The sequence below is a fragment of the Vicugna pacos genome, chromosome 1 (genome assembly GCF_048564905.1).
Source record: "Vicugna pacos chromosome 1, VicPac4, whole genome shotgun sequence".
In the NCBI taxonomy this organism is placed as follows: domain Eukaryota; kingdom Metazoa; phylum Chordata; class Mammalia; order Artiodactyla; family Camelidae; genus Vicugna; species Vicugna pacos.
The window spans coordinates 30,747,716-30,764,486 of record NC_132987.1 but is presented as its reverse complement, the minus strand read 5'-3'; the positions used below and the strand labels follow the sequence as shown (position 1 = coordinate 30,764,486).

The 16,771-nt window shown below is 36.5% G+C and overlaps 1 protein-coding gene across 5 annotated transcripts in view; it reads right to left on the bottom strand.

Moving 5' to 3' along the window:
- The window catches only part of MME (membrane metalloendopeptidase), a 467,357-nt gene that overhangs the window by 92,810 nt on the left and 357,776 nt on the right, over window positions 1-16,771 (bottom strand). Inside the window, exon 1 of one of the 5 annotated variants that reach the window (XM_072959591.1) lies at window positions 200-411. The exons of 3 other annotated variants lie outside the window; for them this stretch is intronic. The gene's annotated coding sequence lies outside the window, so the exon portion shown is untranslated. Of the gene's footprint in view, window positions 1-199; window positions 412-16,771 lie in introns of those variants that run through there. One more of the 5 variants, XM_072959597.1, reaches the window with a different exon arrangement.

The window sequence follows — 16,771 nt, the reverse complement described above, 5'->3', positions numbered from 1 at the left end:
GGCCGGCGGGTGGCGGGGAGCCCGCAGAGCGCTGGTGGGTCGGTGCGTCCGCCCAGGCGCGCCGGAGCAGCGCGGGCTCCCGGCCTCGGACCGCAGAGCCGAGGCCGGACTCCGGAGAGGTTCTGGGCCCGCCTCGGCCCGGGCCCAGGGGCGACGGGGAACCGGGACATCCCTCGGACCAGCACCCGGAGAGACTCACCGTGGCCTTTCAGTAGATCCCGCGCGGGGAGTTGGGCGGCTGCTCCCGCCTGCGCTGGGTCCAGCTTCGCCACTTGCACATCTCCGCGCCCCGCGCGTCTCTGCTCTCACCCCCCCCCCACCCCGCCTCGCCACTGCAGGACCAGCGAGAGGAGCAGTTCTCTGGGTGACCTGAAGGTTTCCGCTAGGTCTCCCAAATCCTGTCACATCATGTGAGGGGGCCGGAGCTGGGGGGTGGGGGTGTGAGAAAGTCGTCCCCCACCCCGCGCTCGTCCCCCACCTCACCCTTCCCAAAAGGGCTTTGCCAAACATTCTTGGAATTGCTTAGCTTCGGGGCTTTCAGGAAAACAATACATTGCCTCTTCGAAATTCTGTAGTGCTGATGAAGGTAATATTTCTCTCCCTAGTGGACCTGAGACAAAAACAATTCTCTTTCTCACACTCTTCTTTTGCTCTCTTCCTCGCTCCTTTTCCTCCCTTCAGCCAAGCTTCCTTCTTCCTTTCTAGTATTTTCTTTATTTTCTCTCCCACCCTCCTTTTTGTTTTTTCTTTCGTTCTTTCTTTTCTTCTACTCCCTCGCTCTTTTTCGCCTTCTCTCTTTCCTTTCCCCCTCTTCCTCTTTGCTTACCCTCCTTTCTCTTTCTTCCCTTCCTTTCTTTCTCTTGGTCACACCAGTGTGATGTCCAGAGCTACATTCTGTACTGAAACTCTCTACTCCCACCTCCTGACTCTTGGGAATCTTGTAATGTGTGTACCTGAGGGGTTGGGATGGGGAGTGAGAGAGTCAGAGAAAAATAAGCTTAAGTATCTCTGCTCTGCCTACTAAAATTAGCTGTAATGTGTCTGGACCCTTGTCATTTTTATGCAGCCAAGCAGAACACCTTTTCACACGAGTCCTCCTATAGGTATAAAAAAACAAGAAAATACTTTTTGCACAAAGATAATTCCTTTATAAAAGCTGCCTTTAGCAGCAATGGGTTCAGAAGAACTAAACCTCTCCTAATTTTTTTTTCTTCTGTGATTTTTGGTTCAACTGATCAATGCCAAATATATAAATAGCTTTAACCTTGCTCCCTTCTCTCCTTATATATTTGTAAACATGTGCGTGCACAAACACACACACACACACACACAGACACACACACAGAGACACCTTGGGGAATTCATACTAAAATACAGGTGGGTTTTCCTGAACTTGCAGTTACTGTTTTTAACATCAGAGTGACTCACTGCTTGAGAAGAGTCCCTCTGCACTGACAAATTTTGCATCCTTTTCATAGTAGAGAAAGCTGAATAGCAAGGAGAATAAGTAATACTTGCTAATGAAATAGTAAATGGAATACAATGAAGAGACATTAAGAAAAAGTTAAAACAATCATTAAATAATTAGATTAATTCAGTGAAATCTTGAACTCCTATAGGTAAGAGTCCAAAAGCTGGATTTCTCTAAGGTTATCTAATTCTGAAGATGATTTCTTAAGCCACTTATTTGTTCATATAAAAGTAATTGTATGCTTTACTCATCAGAAAGTCTGCAGGATTATGTTCAGAAGAAGGCATGGGTGGGGAGGATATAGCACAAGTGGTAGAGCACATGCACAGTATACACAAGGTTCTGGGTTCAATCCCCAGTACCTCCTCTAAAAATAAATAAATAAGTAACCCCCCCCAAAAGTATAAAATAAATAAACTAAAAAAAAAAAAAAAAAGCAAGCATGAACATGGTGTTAAAAATAGAATCTAGAGGGTGTTGGGCCAACTGAAGTCTTTCAAAGTCCATCAACCCCCGTTTCTGGGCTCTCAGATGTCTGCCTGTGGTCCCTCAACAGACAAAGTACATTCTTTACTGGGCGTGTTTCCCCTAAGAAATTAATAGCGCTAGGTAATGCGCAGGCTGGCTTGTTTCAGCCCACCTTATCAGAGTCATAAACCCCACCACCCTTCAAAGACCCTAAACCTCTTACCTCACCTACAACCAATCAGAGACTTGTGCACAAGCTGATCAGGCACCTTGTGACCCGACCTTATAAAACACCCCAACAATTGGCCCTCAGCGCTCACACAGGCACCCCTTGCCTGTGTGGCCCGCTGTTGCCTACAGCAGCTAACTACTACACTTTTCCTTTGCCCTTCGCTTCGGTGCTCACACAGGCATCTCCTGTCTGTGCGGCCCGCTGTTGTCTATGATAGTGTACCCTAAGAAACTCCTTTCCATTCTTACACTTAATCTCCGGTAAATTCTTTTACCAACCCGCATGTCACTGGCTCACTGACCAGCCGCTCCACTGAGTCACACAACAGAGGGCTAGATGGAAACTGAAAAATAAAACAATTTAGTAGTTTTGAGGGAAGGATGGGCATAACAAGATTTGTTTCCTGAATACTCCAATATGATAGTGACATAATTTATGAAATAAAGTTTACTCACATCCAAGGATGAAATGGATGTATGATTGAGGGGTGGGGGTCTTTCAGAGTAGACAAGAGAAATCTCACATCCTTTGATTCTACTTACATTAAGCTATTCCAATTTGTAGTTGGAAAATTAACTCATAAACCCTTCACCACTGTGTTAATACTGCCTCATATAATTTTTAATAAAGCACATGGCTCCAATAAATGCTAAAAAGGAAAAAAAACTAAAAAACCAAAAACCAAAAACCAGTGAAATCTAATGTATAGACTTCAAAAATACTCTCTTCAAGTCTCTATTCTTTGCTCTTTCTTGGCTCATGTAGCAGACACTACTTAATCCTTACATCAGTATTACAATGTGGCTGTAATTACCCCACAAGTAAACATAAGGAGCTCAGCTAAGTTAAAACTGCCAGGAAGTGTCCCTTTAAACCTAGTTCATTTTGATTCAAATCTTAAGTTAGTGTTATCCTCACTTTAGAGAAAACATTGAGGCATAGAAAGGCGATTTACTAAAACTCAGTCTGTGAGAAATCTAGATTTTCTAACACTCCAGTGCTTAATTTTTATTACTTTTCAGCTAAATTACCAAAATGTTATTTCAACCTTACATAATTAACAATGAATTAAAATGAGTTAGAAAAGTCTTTTCTGTTTTTTCATGTAGCCAGTCCTCAGTTTCTTCCTATGGAGCTATGTGCATTAAAAATTTGATACATTTTTTCTGATTAACGGAATGCTGAAAGTTGGTAGTGGAGGGAGAATGCCTTGGCCAGAATAATCACCAAATTTGCAGAGCAACAGGAAATGCAAGTAAAAGTTATATGCCTGGTCTTAACATTTCTATTTAAACTTTTCAAGCTAGGTTCTGTTTTCAAATTTGCACAAACTTTTTTAACAGAAAAAGTTCCTTTGGAAGTTTATCCTTGTAGTTCAAGAATATCTTATTTCTATCTTTCTGGTAGAAGCTAAGATGGTCTGACTTGTTTATAGTGCCTCTAAATTTAGAGCTGAATTTGAAAGCAAAGGTAATTCATTTAAGTTTTTTAAAAAATTAAAGATTTGTTAATGAATACTTTTCAGACTATTCAGTTATGAGCTTATATCATAGATTTAGATCTATCTTGTTGCAAAAGAAGAAAAATCCTGCAGGAATCTAATTCAAAGGTTCACTCTTGTTAGGGGTATTTTATAGAGAAAAAGAATGGATATAGAGTACACAGCTAAAGAAACAAAAACACATACAGTTATTTTTAGACTGACTTTCAGCTGTTAGTCACGTATGTGTTTTTCACAAGAAGTCTTCCCCAGAAATTTAAGGGTTTTATCAAAAATGCTAAATCTCTTCCCAGAAGGAGGTTATGTAAACTGAAAAGATTTCTCTTTTAAGGGATCGAACGAAGAGTCCCTAGATAAGGAAACTCAGAAAACTGAGGTTTACAGAGGTTGCCCAAAGTCATGCAGTTTTGTGAGTTACAGAGATGGAGGAGAAAGTGGTCCTCCTGGCTGTCATGTATCAGATATTAAGAGTGGAATGCACTGGTTCTAGAAAGATGCAAGGTAGATCTTGAAAAGCTGTCCTTGTATGCAGCACTCATAAATACTTGATAAGGTGTTTTTAAAGGCCCTTTAAATGCATTACTGAGCAAGCAAGAAAGTGAAGGAAGATGAAAGAAGCCAAAAAATGGAGAGCTAGGAATCCAGAAAGGTATTTGAGCACTGAAGACGGTACTGCCCTGGGGACATTTACCTATCCCAGGAGGCTTCATCAAACCTAGGTGACCCAGAGTTTCCATCTTAACAGACTTGTGTCTTCCTACAAAACCTAGTCCAGAACAAGGTGAAAGTCAGGTCAGAGATTCCTACATAAAGCTGAGACCACTGAAAAGAAAGATCTGCAGTGAAAAGGTGAGCTAGAATAAACAAACAAACAAACAAAGCTCAAATCCCACTTCCACTCTTCCCCACTCCCTAAACATAAATATATTTGCTTTTTTCAGCCTCTACTCAGTCAGGTAAATTTACATCAAAAAGCTTCCAGTGAAAATTCATGATCAGGCCAGACTTCAGATGGATGTAAGGCTAAGATTTAAACTAATAGTGGTCTGAAAAAATCCCAAGTGAAAAATTTATAGTAAAGGGACCCCAGCTAGACTATGCCAAACAAGAATTGAGAGAATTATCACCACCTGACCCTCACTAAAGCAACTTCTTGAGAATGAACTTATGAAACAGAATAATACTAGATAGAAGATCTGATATGCAAGAACAAATGGTAAGAAAATAGCAGCAACATAGGGAAATCTAAGCAAATATTGACCAAAAGAAATAGTATAAAAAAGAAAAGATCAACTAAATACTGGACAGTAGTGATGTGTAACTTAGGAAAGTGTTCACTAGATTTAAAGCACTCTAAAGTGCTTACTAATGCTGTTGGGAAGGAAGATAATGACACTGATTAGTTTTAGACCTTATTAAATTAATTATGCATGTAAAAATTACAAATGTAACCACCAAAAAAGTAGAAATAGACTGTGTATAAGGTCAAATCTTGCAAAAAGAAAAAAAATTGAATTAAATAAAAGGCAATCTAAATGAAGGTAAGAAAGAATAAAAAATGAAATATTAGAAAAGGACATAAAAAGGAAAAAATAAGACATTAGAAATAAATCCAAATATATTAATCACAATAAGTACAATTAGACCCAATTTGCCAGTTAGAGGACAAAGATTGTAATAAAACAAATAAATAAAATGCAGCTATCTTCTCTTTCAGAGATACACCTATAACATAATACTACAGAATAGTTGAAAGCACAATGATGGAAAAAAGATATATCAAACAAATATTAACTAAAGGTAAACTGGTATAGGTATATTGCAATCAGACAATATAGACTTAAATTTCACCCAAAAAAGATAGTAATCAGTTCAGCAGAGTGATATCTTCTAAACTTGATTACATCTATTAGCGTAAGTTTTAAATATGCACTGCAAAAAATGACAGAAGAACTGCATGAGGAAGTTGAGTGATTTTAATACACTGTAGACAATATTTGATAAATCACGTGTACAAATCAGTAAGGATATAGGAGATCTGAATAACAGTATTAAAAGCTTATCTAATGGAAATCTATTGAAATTTTACCCAAGAACTGAAGAATAGACATTTTTTAATCATCTATAGAATATTTATAAACATTGATTATATAGCAAATCATTAAAAAGCTCCAATGAATTTAAAAGGCTTTTCATTACAAATAATATATTCTTGGAAATTAACACAAATAAAGAAAGATAAGTCAAAACCACTTGTATATTTAGAAATAGTTAAATGATGCACGCGAACATTTTAAATATATTAAAGACAAGATGACAGACCCCAAATGGAGTTTAACTTATGTTAAGCCTCACATCACCAAACCGAGACTTAATCTTAACCTAATTACAGTTTCTGCCCTCCCAGAAATGGAATTTTCAACTAGTCAATCAGGAATTGCCTGATCAGCACTAGTTAGGCAATCTGTATGATGGACCCCGACATCCCCTAAAGGAAAGTAATCTTTCAATAACCAATTTACTTTTTTTTGCCTAGTACAACTTCCACATTCCTGCTCCCTTCTGTCTATACAAATCTCTTGCCTTGTATCGCTCTTCAGAGATCCTATCTGTCTGCTAGATTGGATACTGCCTCTTTCGTGGATCATTGAATAAAGACAATAAGATCTTTACATTTTACTCAATTGATTTTTTAAAAACAAAAAACACACGAATCAAAAATGAAAGCACAACGAGTGTTAAAAAACTGGACGACAATGAAAATACTGCATATCAGTATCAGTTGACTTTTCTAGAGGGAGATTGATTGCCTTAAATGTTTTTACTTTGGAAGAAAAAACCTGAAAGTTAATGAGATGAGCATTCAACATAAGAAGTTAGAATAACAGTGATCCAACAATCCCACTCCTAGGCATTTATCCAGAGAAAATCCTAACTTAAAAACATACATGCACCCAAATGTTTATAGCAGCACTATTTACAATAGCCAAGACATGGAAGCAGCCTAAATGTTCATCGACAGATGACTGGATAAGGAAGTTGTGGTATAGTTATACAATGGAATACAACTCAATGATAAAAAAAAGAATGAAATGATGCCATTTGCAGCAACATGGATGGACCTAGAGATTGTCATTCTAAGTGAAGTAAGTCAGACAGAGAAAGACAAATATATGATATTACTTATATGTAGAATCTAAAAAAATGACACAAATGAACTTATTTACAAAACAGATACAGACTCACAGACAAAGAAAACCAAAGTTATGGTTACCAAAGGGGAAAACAGGGTGCTGGGTGGGGGGAGGATAAATCAGGAATTTGATATTCGTAGATACAAGCTACTATGTACAAAATAGATAAACAATAAGGACCTACTGTATAGCACAGGGAGCTATATTCAATAGCTTGTAAGAATCTGTAATGAAAAGGAATATAAGAAATACATATATGTATAAATAAATCACTATGCTCTATACCAGAAACTAACAAAACATTGTAAATCAAGTACACTTTAATTAAAAAAAAAAGATGCTAGGAAAAGAACAGAATAAATCCTAAGAAAATAGAAGGGAAGAAATAATTACCTTAAAATAATAAATTCATGAAATATATATAATAGAGATGATCAACAAATTCAAAGTTGGATCACTGAAAAGCCAAATAAAATTGGCAAGGCTAAATAAGATGGATGAGTGGTGAAGTTGTAATCAAACATTATAAGGCATGAATAAAAGAAGAAACAAAAATAAAGTAGAAATTAAGAGAAAATGTTATGTGCTGCTATATCCAATATATTTAAGAAATTAGATCAAATAAACAGATTCCCAAGAAAATGCAAATTACAAAACTGTTTCAAGAAGAAATGGAGAACCTAAAAAATCTTACACTCATTAAATAAATTCAACAAACAATTAATAATCTTCCCACAAAGAGAGAAAACAGAAACAAGCCTAGACTTTTTTTAAGGCAAACTCTACTTTGTGAATGGATAATTCCATTCTCACACAAACCTTTCTAAAGAATATAATAAGGAAGAATATTTCCTAATTCATTTTATGAGGTTAATATAATGATACTAATAACAAAAGAATATCTGAAAGGAAAATTAAGATCAAACTCACGAGTTTTGAAGCACAAAATGGTAAATAAAATAAAATATTAGCCAACTGAATGCAGGAAGTGTACAAAAATGACCCCTAAAAATAGGAATACAAGTTTGGTTTAACATTAAGTACTGTATTTAGAGGACTGAGACAATACAGTTAGACCATAAACAAAGAAAAATAGAGAGAGAGAGAGAAGGGAGGAAAAGAATGCAGGGAGAAGGCAAGGAAAAAAGAAAAAAGAAGTAAAAACTAAGCAAATAATGGCAAAACTGTCATTGTTTGAAAATAGTATGATCATCAGTACTGGAAAATGAAAGCACTCAATAAATAATTGTTAGTATTTATGAGAGTAATATGATCACTGAACATAAGATATAAGCATTAAAAAGTTAACTACACTTTTATAAAACAGAAATAAAAAGTTAGAAAATGTAACCTTTAAAAGACCTGTCTACAGGAGCAAATATATGTATGTACAGATAGATAATGATATTAATATAAATACAGACATAGAAAGATATTTCCTGTAAATAAATCTCATAAAAGACATGCAAGTTACAAATCTTCACCGAAAGTTACTGGAGAAGACCAGGTAAATTGAGGAATCAATCAACTACTCAGAGTTGAATATTTAATATTTATAAAAATATCAGTTTCCTTAACCTATAGATTAAGTAGGTATCAATTAAATGCCCGATATCTTGCTGCAAAACTGGCCTCTGTACCCAAAAACCAGATTGAGACTTGGAGGCAGAGTTTGGGAAAAATAGAAATGAACGGCTTTATTGCTTCACCAGGCAAAGGGGAGTCAGAGCAGGCTCGTGCCTTAGACACTGTGAGTCCGTCTTGGGGTTGGGGTCTTGAGGTTTTACAGAAAAACTGAATGGAACAGAAAAGGTGATAATCAGGGTATTTTACAGGAGGTTACATTCCTCTTAACCTCCATGAATTTTCCTGGTATCCTGGAGGAACTCCAGGGTCTGTCCATTCTCCTGAGATTATCAGCCCATTGTCTCCCTCCTGGAGCACAGCCTCTGGGTTAAAGCTATTCTCGGTAAAGAATGTATAGGGAAAGGAGAGCGCAATGACGGGGAAGACAGTTTGTCAGTTTGCCTCCAACTCCTTCAAATAGAGGAGGTTTTTTTTGAAATATGATAACCGGATTATAAAATGTTTATGAAAGAGCAAAGGGAAAATTAGATTGAAGACAATATTGAAAATGAAAACAAGGTAAAAGGGATTTAACATACTAGATAACAAAACCTATAAGATAATTTTTATAGTAATTTACTAATTAACAATATTTTACTGATTTATAGAAAAATACATCAGTGGAATATAATAGGGATATATAGACTCATGTATAAGAGAAAACTCGATATATGCAGAGTTGACATTACAGATAGGGAAAGGATTTAAAATTCTTTAAATAGTGATGAGACCTACAGATAGAAAAGTACTGCATTTCTACACCATACAAAAAAAAATCTGTTTGCCAAAAAACTGTAAAGAAAATTAAAAAAGCAAGCAATGCATTAGGGAAAGATACCTCCAACACATAAAAGTGGAAAATTATTAGAATATAAAAAGAACTGAAAATAGATGCCAAACAATCCCTGCACATGAATAAGAGCATAAACAGACATTAAAACAAAGATTAAACAGAAATTATCAGCTCATATATGAAGATACACAATCTCATTAATTAACAGGTAATCCTACTGGTCTGGACAATTAGGTTGACTCTCTGTGGGCCATGCAATTTTGCTATTCTGGCAAGATATCTCTTGTTGGAAACTGATAATAATACAAATGTGTTCGAATATTCAGTGATTTGTAGAAAACTGACAGCAATAGAAATGTTCCTTGTTTAAACAATGCAAATAAACTTTTTGTGACAGAGATTCTATTGATTTCCACTGAAAAGATAAACCTCAAACATTACATTTTACTGGCCTTGGCCAAGAAAATTTTTGACAGGCCAATATAGTTTTGGAAAAAAAACTACATTTTAGCAAATCATTTTGGAAAACATTTGCATTATCTAGAAAAATTGAAGAAGTATATGATACACAATCCAGCAATTCTACCTGCATGTACTTGAGCACGTGTGCACCTGGAGATGTGTGCAAGACTTCACAGCAGCATTGTCTGTAAGTACAGTCATAAAGCTAGAAACAACACAGAAGTCCACTGATGGAAGAAATGGATAAAATATTGTAATACATTCATAAAATGGAATACAGAATGCAAAATAACCAACTGCAGCTAAACGAATCAACATGGATGACTCAGAAAGATAATGTTGAGTGAAAAAGCAAGCAAATCCTGTGCAAGATTATGTAGATACAAAGAAAACAAAAGATATGATGATTCCATAATCAAGGAAGCCATCGTGTAGTGGGTAAAAGGAATGCAAACAAGCATTTATAATAGAACATGGTTGTTTTCATAATTGAGTAATATGCAAAGTTTATTTGAAATACGTGACAGGGCAACTTTTTATCATTGGGTACATCAGAACATCTCATCAATTAACATATTTCTTATTTGATTTGAGGAATTTGCCAGATAAAGAAGAGGATAAGCACATTCAAGACAGAGAGAACAGAATGAACTTTCTCTACATCTTGAATACTATGTGAGATGCTTGCAACATTTTGATGACTTCAAGAGGTTTGGCGCTGCTGAAGTGTAAAAGGCATGGGGAGGGAGGAGAGATGGGGAGTACTTTCTCAAGAGAAGACTGAAGAGGTAGAAACTGGATGATGAAATGTGTATGAGCTGCAAACTGTTTATATTTTGTTGCAGATAATAGAAAGCCATAGTAAGATGTGTGCAAGGGAGCAGTAAGGTCAGAGTTGTACAGAGAATGCCCATGCTGCATTGAGGGTAACGGGAAGCATGGACAGAGGAGACAAAAATGGAGGCTGAGAGATCTGTTAGAAAGCTAGTGCGGGGGAGGGTACAGCTCAGTGGTACAGCACATGCTGAGCATGCATGAGGCCCTGGGTTCAATCCCCAGTACCTGTATTAAAAAAGTAATAAATAAACCTAATTACTACCCCCCAAAACCAAACAAATAAAAAAAAGAATTAATAAAAGCTAGTGCAATAATTCTTATGAGGTATGTCTTAAAAATAAATGATCTAAGGCAATCAAAGGAGAGATTTTTGAGGTGAAATCCATAGGACTTAGTGAACTTTTAGTACTGAAGGTACAAAAGAAGGAATCTAGAATGACTCCTGCAGTTTGGGGCAAATAGGTGGATCTGCCATTTCACTGAGATAGGGAATATTTGATGGTGGTGGTGGTGAGTTATAAACAGAATGTTGAACAAACTGCTGAAATCGTAGCATTTCTGTCATATGATGGAACATAACAATGGGATGTTGTTGTTTCCAACAATCTGGCAAAACATCTGAATATTTGTTATGTGCCGAAGGTAATAATCCACTGTGATGATGGGACAAATCAGGCTCAGAAACACTGTAATGTCAAGCTTCACTCATCAAGCCGTTTTTTAATTGACTGTAACTGACTGAAAATTAAATGTAAAACATGGAATTGAGCCTATTCTCTGGCTAAACTGTTCCACGCGCTCTGACACTGCAGGGCAGGAAAGTCCCTCTGGGGACAGGCTGCAATCTCCCATCACATGAGGACGTGACTAGGCTCGATTACAGAGATGTGCAATTCCCTCCACATCTCCAAGATGATTACACATTTCATCCTAGCAATACTCTACAATTCCACTATTGACAATGTATCGGGGAAGGGAAAGGAGAGGTGCTTTTACAGCAAAGAGCAAAGCTTGTGTGGACACTTAGCATTCACAAACCTGGAACCAAGTCTGGCCTGGAGAGAGCACTGCCTGTGGCTTTGAGGATTCACCACATACCAAGGAACATGTGCATCTGATTCACTCCCATTAGACCTCTCTGATGCATTTCCTGTGGACATCTGTGGCCCTGACTCTGGGGCAGGAGCAGGGAGCTGAGTACTCCACAACAGCAGCCACAGGGAGAACCCAGATTGGGGACAGCTGTTCAGCCTTGGCACAGTTTACCTTTAGATCTCTGGTACTCTCTGACTCTAACGGTGGAGGGATGAGGAGGAGGGGAGGCTGTTTACAAATAGTCAAAACTAGGACATGTAAGATAAAGAAAAGAAATGCGGCTTCTAAATGATCCCTGAAGGAGAAAGTCTGCATCTTTACCTTGATATACTCATATTTTAAAGGTAATTGATTCCCAACTTCTCTTGGATCTGTAATGTTTCCAGGAAAAGTGCCAAGTGAAATAGAAATATCTTGATTTTAGACTTGTTTTCTGCTTTATGCTATAATAATTCATTTGCAAAGATAGATGATCTCTAACCCTATCATTCTTAACAATTTCCATCAGACAGTCATTCTTACCAATTCAGATTATTGAATTTACCTACATTCTTTAAGTCCACCTATAAAGAAAACTTTTGGTGGGAAGGGTAATAGATCGGTGGTAGAGCACACACTTGGCATGCACAAGGTCCTGAGTTCATCACGAGACCTCCATTAAAAAAATATTAAGCAAAAAATTTGAAAAAAGAAAAAGAAAACTTCAAAAAAATTTTTAAATTCAACCTGATCTGAACATGCTTTTAATATGTACTTTAAAAATAATGTTTAAAATATCCAAATGCCAAATCCCAAATAAAACTGCTTATTGCTACAAGATGCTTTTTAATGTAAAAAATCTTTTCAAGTAAAGTGATTTGGGAATGCTGTTTCACAGTGGTTTGTTCAGTACACATTAATACATTGTAACTTTTAAAACTAGGCCAGAAAAATTAAAAGAAATTTGACTAGGGCAAAATTTATGTAATTGAAAGCTTCAAAAATATTAAATAATGTGGTCTGTCTTGTTTTTGCTCCTATCAAACCAGCTGTGTTTTTATAGAAGAGATAGTGTCTGTCCCCCTAGTCTTCCTGTGATATCTGTTGGGTTTTGGTAGAGGTGGTAGTTATATTCCTAAGGGAAAATCATCTTTTCCAGTTCTCTCTGGTTATGCCCACTTCCTGCTGCTTCTGGGGCAGGGCACTAAGGCCGATCCCAATAAGGTGTTTCTGCTGGGATTGCCTGACATCACAAAGATAAGGGTTCAGTCACATTCTTGCTATATTGAGCCAGCATCTGGGTATTATAATAGCTGAAGGTAACAGAGCCTGTTCCCAGTCTGTTAAGCTGACACTATTGCTTTTGACTCATTTGAAACTCAGTGAGTTTCCTTCTGCTGAGGAATTCAGGGCCAGATTAATTTCTCCAGCAACTCTTTGAAGTAGTTGTTCATAAAAGTAAAAAAAAAAATTTCTCTGTAAAGTACAATTCTTTTTCCTCCTCCAATATCTCCAATAAATTGCTAAGGCACCATTTCACATTCTAGTGGAAAATGATTAATAATATTCTCAGGTGCCTCAAATCAAAAGGGTGAGGTTAGTACTCTTCAATTACAGGGATGTTCATCTTCCCTCCCAATCAGTCACTTGCAGGCTCAGCCCCATCCTGGGCCTGGACAAACCTCTCGTAACTCTGAGTTGTCCACTCTAATCCTCTCACTCCTCTTACTGACAACCTTCTTTAATTTTCTCCATTATTTCTAGTCCTGTGAACTTTTAAAATCTTTAATATGTATATTTCTTGAACTTTTGGTTCTCAGCCTTCACAACATTATGTTATCACTATGCTGACACTGGACTCCCGCAACCACTTTCTCCTCCATGTGTCTAGTAAATAAAGTATCTTTTCTTCTCCTTTCATCTCTCTGCCATTTCTTCCTTGATTGTTTTTATCCATTCTCATTATCTCAGCTATGATCTCATAGCAGATAACTACCAGACCCACATAAGTTCCTCCAGTGTATTTCCTGAGTGGTAGACCCACCTTTTCTTCCACCTGCAGGACACTTCACACACTCATGCTCCTGTGAACCCATAAACTTTATAGAATCAGCACTGTCCAAGTTCAACTAGGCTTGACACATACAAGTGGTCTTTAATGACTTCATTATTACTACCCATACAGTAACTTTCCAAGCCCTTAAATTTTTATCTCCACAGGCTATCTTCAATTCCTCCCCTACATTTCATTTCAAAGCCAACATTAACCAGCACGAACGCTCTTATTTTCTTCTGAATTACTATACTAACATTTTAACTATTATTCTTACAAATGCACAATTTCATCTTTTCTTTATCCCAATTCATTGTCCACTGTACTCCCTGGTGGATTGTCTTAAACAGAAGCTCCAATTATTTCACTGCTCACTTCTTCAAAAACTTTCAATAACCCTACCGCTGTAAAATTCTGTAGCCTCAAATGTTACTGATGTTAAGCCAAATTTAGCAAAAGTTGTTCTGTTAAGTGTGTGGTAGGCCGGTTAGAATGAGAAGTATGCTTATAAGTATAAAGACCTCAAAAAGGAGTAGCTTATGAATAACATCAATAATGCTGTATCAGACAAGCTTACCATATTCAAGTTTTGGGGGGAATTATTTTGGCTTCAACAGCTTTATTAAGGTTTAACTGACATATAATTCACTGCACATATTTAAGTGTACAATGTGATAAATTTTGACATATGTACATATCCATGAAAGAATCATCACAGTAAAGATAATAAATTTATCCATCACTCTTTAAAAATTCCTTCTGCCCCTTGATAATCTCTCTCCTGCCTTCCCCTACCTTTCTCTCATTCTCAGGCAAAAGTTAATTGGCTTTCTGTCACTATATGATAGCATTCACTTTTTAGAATTTTATGTAAATGTAATCACACACACACACACACACACACACACACTTATTTGCCTGGCTTTTTTTTTGTTCACTTAATGTAGTTATTTTGATATTCATTCACATAATAGTAGTAGTTCTTTTTTATTGCTGAGTGGTGTTCCATTATATGGATACACAGCATTTGTGTTGTTTACCATTTAGGCTATTATAAATAAAGCTGCTATAAAAATTAATGCGCAAGTCTTTATATGAACATATGCTTTCATTTCTCTTGGGTAAATATCTGGGAATGCAATGTTTAACTCTTTAACAAACTAACTGCCAAGCCATCTTCCAAAGTGGTTGTAGCTTTCTACATTCTCACCAGTAATGTATGACAATTCTGTTTTGTTCTACAACTTTGTCAACACTGGTATGGTCAATCTTTTTAATTTTAGCCAATGGAACAGGTGTGTATTGATGTCTCATTGTGATCTCAACTTACATTTCTTTAATAACTAGTTGCATTGAATACCTTTTCATGTGCTTGTTTGTTATCCTTATATCTTATTTGCTAAAGTATCTGTTCAAAAATAATTTTAAAAAACTTTCAATAAGGTAAGTAATTTGCAGTTGGTACTTAGATATGTCAAACTCATTAACATAATATACAAATGACTGAAATTTGGGAAAAATTGCTTTAATATTTAGCCTAATTACTTTAAAACTATAATGCATAGAAAACAAGGTGACTCCACTATTGGCAAAGGGTAAGCAAGGAGAAGCAAGCAAACAAATTTAGGGAGCCCGGCCTTGGGATCAACCACAGCAGCCATATTATTTATTTATAGGAAATAGGAAACATCAGAAAGCATAAAGAAGACAATAATCATCTGTATTCGTATCTGCTATTATTTCCTCTTACTATATATCCTCTACTCTTTTTCTAAGTTCATGTGCATTATTTTATAAATGAGATTACAGCATAATTTCATTTACTTCTTTAAGATATAAATGCTGGGAGATGCTTATTTTCTGTCATTAAATAGTCTTTAAAAGTTGATTTTTACAACTCTGAATGTTTACTTAAACTGTGAGCCTCAGTTTCACTTCTATAAAATGAAAGTTGGACTATTTGACATCTAGAAAACTTTCCTGGTCTAACAGTCCTTGATTCTGCTAAGTAAACAAGCTAGATGAGTGGACTGAATAAATCAGTCCCTCCTTATTCACCCTGGAAGCAGCTCCATGTACAGCAAGGACAGCGGTTTGGAACATCAGCCTGTATCACTACAACTGGCTTCATATTTGAAACCACTGTTCTTTTATGACCACAGTGTCTTATTATGTATGGAATGCTTCTTCTAATTAGTCACTGCCCTCTCACTTTACCTCAGCTTTAGCTGCTCTGGACGATGACTGCCTGTCTATTTAAGGCACTCTGAGAGCACTACAAAACAGGTTTTTGTTTATGTCATATAGCTCATGTTTTAAGTTAGATAATGCAAAATTCACCCTCCAAATTTTGTGAGACTCTGTCATGCTACTTTTTGTTAGATAATAACAGATAAAGAGATAAAATTTCACTTTATTTACATAGATTTCATGAAGAATTAAGGATAATTATAGCCTTTGTTGAAAGCTGTGTGTGACTATATTCCATTCTACTTTTCCTAAGCTGAGATTTGAAGGAAAACAGTTCCATTTATCTTTATATCTGGAGGGTCTTCAGGATCTAGGTGAAGGATAATTTATTCATTTCATTTCATAAATATTTACTAAGGACATACATGTGCTAGTGTCCATGGTAAGTGCTTAAGATACAAAGATAAACAGAATGTATTATCTCACCTTAAGACTCTCAGTCTGGTAGGGGAGAGAGAGAATGAGAAGCAGTAGCTACAGCTACATGAGTGTGCTGCTTAAAGAATGCTCAAAGTGGTCAACTTAAAAAAAAAAAAAAGGAATTCACAAATGAGATTACCTTTGAGGAAACTTGCAAATGATACTCTACTGTGCTTAATTGTCTCCCCCAAATTCATGTCTTTCCTATAACCTCAGAATGTGAATTTAATTGGAAACAGAGTTATTGCAGACACAGTTAGCTAAGATGTGGTCATATTGGAGTAGAGTGAGCCTTAACCTACAATGCCTGGTGTCTTTATAAGAAGAGAAGGGACCCAGACAGCCACATGTAAATCAATGAGGTCAGAACACTCCCTCACACCATATACA